This window comes from Chiloscyllium plagiosum, unplaced genomic scaffold (assembly GCF_037043375.1).
Source record: "Chiloscyllium plagiosum isolate Xiang-an unplaced genomic scaffold, Cpla_swu_hap1 HiC_scaffold_24, whole genome shotgun sequence".
NCBI lineage: Eukaryota > Metazoa > Chordata > Chondrichthyes > Orectolobiformes > Hemiscylliidae > Chiloscyllium > Chiloscyllium plagiosum.
The window spans coordinates 66,536,846-66,542,845 of NW_028270162.1; positions in this window are offsets into that span (position 1 = coordinate 66,536,846).

Consider the following 6,000-nt stretch of genomic DNA (forward strand, 5'->3'; position numbering starts at 1 on the left):
CGCCCTCCTGTTCCCGTGTCCCAGTCTCGAGCAGTTGAGTGCCTGCCTTCTGTTTCTGTGTCCCTGTCTCGAACAGTTGAATAACTGCCTCCTGTTCCTGTGTCCCAGTCTCGAGCAGTTGAGTAACGCCCTCCTGTTCCTGTGTCCCAGTCTCAAGCAGTTGAATGACTGCCTCATGTTCCTGTGTCCCAGTCTTGAGCATTTGAGTAACGCCCTCCTGTTCCTGTGTCCCAGTCTCGAGCAGTTGCATGACTGCCATGTGTTCCTGTTTCCCAGTCTCGAACAGTTGAATGACTGCCTCCTCTTCCTTTGTGTCAGTCTTGAGCAGTTGAGTAACAGCCTCCTGTCCCTGTGTCCCACTCTCGTGCAATTGAATGACTGCCTCCTGTTCCTGTGTCCCAGTCTTGAGCAGTTGAGTAACGCCTTCCTGTTCCTGTGACCCAGTCTCGTGCAGTTGAATGACTGCCTCCTGTTCCTGTGACTCAGTCTCGAGCAGTCGAATGACTGCCTCCTGTTTCTGTGTTCCAGTCTTGAGCAGTTGAGTAACGACCTCCTGTTTCTGTGTCCCAGTCTCGAACAGTTGAATGACTGCCTCCTGTTCCTGTGTCCCAGTCTTGAGCAGTTGAGTAACAACCTCCTGTTTCTGTGTCCCAATCTCGAACAGTTGAATGACTGCCTCCTGTTCCTGTGCCCCAGTCTTGAGCACTTGAGTAACACCCTCCTGTTTCTGTGTCCCTGTCTCGATCAGTTGAATGACTCCCTCCTGTTCCTGTGTCCCAGTCTCGAGCAGTTGAGTGACTGCCTCCTGTTTCTGTGGCCCAGTCTTGAGCAGTTGAGTAACGCCCTCCTGTTTCTGTGTCCCAGTCTCGAGCAGTCGAATGACTGCCTCCTGTTCCTGTGTCCCAGTCTCGAGCAGTCGAGCGACTGCCTCCTGTTCCTGTGTCCCAGTCTCGAGCGGTTGAGTGACTGCCTCATGTTCCTGTGACCTAGTCTCGAGCGATTGAGTGACTGCCTCCTGTTCCTGTGTCCCAATTTCGAGCAGTTTAGTGACTGCCTCCTTTTCCTTTGACCCAGTCTCGAGCAGTTGAATGACTGCCATCTGTTCCTGTGTCCCAGTCTCGAACAGTTGAATGACTGCCTCCTCTTCCTGTGTCCCAGTCTCGAGCAGTTGAGTAACAGCCTCCTGTCCCTGTGTCCCACTCTCATGCAATTGAATGACTGCCTCCTGTTCCTGTGTCCCAGTCTTGAGCAGTTGAGTAACGCCCTCCTGTTCCTGTGTCCCAGTCTCGAGCAGTTGAGTGCCTGCCTTCTGTTCCTGTGTCCCAGTCTCGAGCAGTTGAGTGACTGCCTCCTGTTTCTGTGGCCCAGTCTTGAGCAGTTGAGTAACGCCCTCCTGTTTCTGTGTCCCAGTCTCGAGCAGTCGAATGACTGCCTCCTGTTCCTGTGTCCCAGTCTCGGGCAGTTGAATTACTGTCTCCTGTTCCTGTGTCCCAGTCTCGTGCAGTTGACTGACTGCCTCCTGTTCCTGTGACCCAGTCTCGAGCGGTTGAGTGACTGCCTCATGTTCCTGTGACCTAGTCTCGAGCGATTGAGTGACTGCCTCCTGTTCCTGTGTCCCAATTTCGAGCAGTTTAGTGACTGCCTCCTTTTCCTTTGACCCAGTCTCGTGGAATTGAATGACTGCCTCCTGTTCCTGTGTCCCAGTCTTGAGCAGTTGAGTAACGCCCTCCTGTTCCCGTGTCGACTGCTGCCTGTTCCTGTGACCTCGTCTCGAGCGATTGAGTGACTGCCTCCTGTTCCTGTGTCCCTATTTCGAGCAGTTTAGTGACTGCCTCCTTTTCCTTTGACCCAGTCTCGAGCCGTCGAATGACTGCGATCTGTTCCTGTGTCCCAGTCTCGAACAGTTGAATGACTGCCTCCTCTTCCTGTGTCTCAGTCTTGAGCAGTTGAGTAACAGCCTCCTGTCCCTGTGTCCCACTCTCGTGCAATTGAATGACTGCCTCATGTTCCTGTGTCCCAGTCTTGAGCCGTTGAGTAACGCCCTCCTGTTCCTGTGTCCCAGTCTCGAGCAGTTGAGTGCCTGCCTTCTGTTCCTGTGTCCCAGTCTCGAACAGTTGAATTACTGTCTCCTGTTCCTGTGTCCCAGTCTCGTGCAGTTGACTGACTGCCTCCTGTTCCTGTGACCCAGTCTCGAGCGGTTGAGTGACTGCCTCATGTTCCTGTGACCTAGTCTCGAGCGATTGAATGACTGCCTCCTGTTCCTGTGTCCCAATTTCGAGCAGTTTAGTGACTGCCTCCTTTTCCTTTGACCCAGTCTCGTGCAATTGAATGACTGCCTCCTGTTCCTGTGTCCCAGTCTTGAGCAGTTGAGTAACGCCCTCCTGTTCCCGTGTCGACTGCTGCCTGTTCCTGTGACCCAGTCTCGAGCGGTTGAGTGACTGCCTCATGTTCCTGTGACCTCGTCTCGAGCGATTGAGCGACTGCCTCCTGTTCCTGTGTCCCTATTTCGAGCAGTTTAGTGACTGCCTCCTTTTCCTTTGACCCAGTCTCGAGCCGTCGAATGACTGCGATCTGTTCCTGTGTCCAAGTCTCGAACAGTTGAATGACTGCCTCCTCTTCCTGTGTCTCAGTCTTGAGCAGTTGAGTAACAGCCTCCTGTCCCTGTGTCCCACTCTCGTGCAATTGAATGACTGCCTCATGTTCCTGTGTCCCAGTCTTGAGCCGTTGAGTAACGCCCTCCAGTTCCTGTGTCCCAGTCTCGAGCAGTTGAGTGCCTGCCTTCTGTTCCTGTGTCCCAGTCTCGAACAGTTGAATGACTGCCTCCTGTTCCTGTGTCCCAGTCTCGAGCAGTTGAGTGCCTGCCTTCTGTTCCTGTGTCCCAGTCTCGAGCAGTTGAGTAACGCCCTCCTGTTCCTGTGTCCCAGTCTCAAGCAGTTGAATGACTGCCTCCTGTTCCTGTGTCCCAATCTCTTGCAGTTGAGTAACACTCTCCTGTTTCTGTGTTCCTGTCTCGAACAGTTGAATGACTGCCTCCTGTTCCTGTGTCCCAGTCTCGAGCAGTTGAGTGCCTGCCTTCTCTTTCTGTTTCCCAGTCTCGAGAAGTTGAGTAACACCCTCCTGTTTCTGTGTCCCAGTTTCGAGCAGTTGAATGACTGCCTCCTGTTCCTGTGTCCCAGTCTCGAGCAGTTGAGTGACTGCCTCCTGTTCCTGTGTCCCAGTTTCGAGCGGTTTAGTGCCTGCCTTATGTTTCTGTGTCCCAGTCTCGAACAGTTGAATGACTGCCTCCTGTTCCTGTGTCCCAGTCTTGAGCAGTTGAGTAATGCCCTCCTGTTCCTGTGACCCAGTCTCGAGCAGTCGAATGACTGCCTCCTGTTTAAGTCCCAGTCTTGAGCAGTTGGGTAACGCCCTCCTGTTCCTGTGTCCCAGTCTCGAGCAATTGAGTGATGCCTCCTGTTTCAGTGACCCAGTCCCGAGCAGTTGAGTGACTGCCTCCTGTTCCTGTGTCCCAGTCTCGAGCAATTGAGTGATGCCTCCTGTTCCTGTGACCCAGTCTCGAGTAGTTGAGTGACTGCCTCCTGTCCCTCTGCCCCAGTTTCGAGCAGTTGAGTAACGCCCTCCTGTTTCTGTGACCCAGTCTCGAGCAGTTGAGTGACTGCCTCCTGTTCCTTTGACCCAGACTCGAGCAGTTGAATGACTGCCTCCTGTTCCTGTGTCCCAGTCTCGAGTAGTTGAGTGCCTGCCTCCTGTCCCTGTGTCCCAGTTTCGAGCAGTTGAGTGAGTGCCTTCTGTTCCTGTGTCCCAGTCTCGAACAGTTGAATGACTGCCTCCTGTTCCTGTGTCCCAGTCTTGAGCAGTTGAGTAACACCCTCCTGTTTCTCTGTCCCTGTCTCGAACAGTTGAATGACTGCCTCCTGTTTCTGTGTCCCAGTTTCGAGCAGTTGAGTGAGTGCCTTCTGTTCCTGTGTCCCAGTCTCGAACAGTTGAATGACTGCCTCCTGTTCCTGTGTCCCAGTCTTGAGCAGTTGTGTAACACCCTCCTGTTTCTATGTCCCTGTCTCGAACAGTTGAATGACTGCCTCCTGTTTCTGTGTCCCTGTCTCGTGCAGTTGAGTGACTGCCTCCTGTTCCTGTGTCCCAGTCTTGAGCAGTTGAGTAACGCCCTCCTGTTTCTGTGTCCCAGTCTCGAGCGGTTTAATGACTGCCTTCTGTTCCTGTGTCCCAGTCTCGAGCAGTTGAGTAACATTTCCTGATTCTGTGTCCCAGTCTCGAGCAGTTGTGTGACTGCCTCCTGTTTCTGTGTCCCAGTCTCAATAGCTGAGTGACTGCCACCTCATCGAAGGTTTGTGAAAATATATGTTCTCCACCTGCTCCAGAGTAACAGGCTCCAATAATTCTGTGCTCAACTGCTGCTCCTGTGGAATGGAATTGAGGAACTGAATGGCCTCTTCACATTCTTTACAGCTTTTCTTGACTGAAACTCCTGTTTCTGTAAAACCCCATCAAAATCTGAATGATTTATTTTTGTATTTGACTGTCAGTAATTGAGCAAACAAGCTGACTGACAGAATTCAGAAGCTGAATAGCCTCCTCCTGTTCGCATATTTAACAGTCAAGAGTCAATAGGCTCTCAGAGATGTACAGCACGGAAAAAGATCCTTTGGTCTGGTCATCTGTACCGAAATTAATCTAGTCCCCCTTGCCAGCACTTGGCCCATCTCCCTCTAAATACCTCCCATGCCTGTATCCATCCAGATGCCTTTTAAATGGTGTAAGTGTACCTGCCTCCACCACCTCTTTTGGCTGTTCAATCCATACACACAGTAGTCTCTGTGTGAAAATGTTGTCCTTCATGTCCCTTTTTAAATCTTTCCCCGCTCACCTTAAACCTTTGTCTTCTATATTTGGACTCGTCTATCCTGGGAAAAGACGTTGACTGTTTACCTTATCTATGCCCCTCATAATTTTATAAACCTCTTTAAGGTCTCCCCTCAGCCTCAACATTTGAAAATAGTCCCAGCCTATTCAAACTCTCCCCGTACTTCTAACCCTCCAACACCTGCAACATTCTTTTAAATCCCTTCTTTTAAATCCCTTTCAAGTTTGACAACATCTTTCCGACAGTAGGGAGACCGGAATTAAAGGCAATATTACAAAAGTGGCCAAACCAATTTCCTGTACAGATGCAACACGTCATGCAAATGCTTAGACTCAAAGCACCCATCAATAAAGGGAAGAACACCGAGTGACTTCTTCACTGCGCTGTTTACTTGTGACGGCACTTTCAAGGAACTGAGAACTTGCACCACAAGGTGCCTCACAGGGCAGCGATCTGGGTTTCATTTCATCCTTGAATGACTGGCTGTATGGAGTTTGTACATTCTCCCCGCGTCTGTGTGACTTTCCTCCGAGGGCTATGTTTTCCTCCGACAGTATAATGATATAATGGTAAGGGTAGATTGGCCATGCTAAATTGCACACCGTACCCAGGGATGTGCAGGGGAGGTGGATATGCCATGGGATATGCAGACTCAGAGGGATAGGGTAGGGGTTTGTCCAGTGGGATACTGTTTGGAGGGACGGTGTGGCCTCGATGGGCCGAATAGCCTGTTTCCTCACTGTAGGGATTGTATAATTTCTATAGAGTTCTCCTTGATTAGCAGCTTTTGATGGGACCCTACCTATAGGTCTTGCCCTGATATTTCTTGCCAAAATGAAACACCTCACATTTATCTAAAATAAACTCCATCTGCCACTCCTCGGCTCACCTAATCAATGTCCCATTACAGTCTGAGAGATTATTCTTCACTGTTGACTACACCATTATCTACAAACTTACTGACCGTACTTCATTTACTCAAGTACAAATGATTTGTATAAGTGACAAAAGGCAATGGACTCATTATTGATCTTTGTGGCACGCCACGAGTCACAGGTCTACAAGTTCAATTGAAAAATGTCCACTGTCACGCCCTGTCTCCAATATTCAAGAAAATTTTGGAT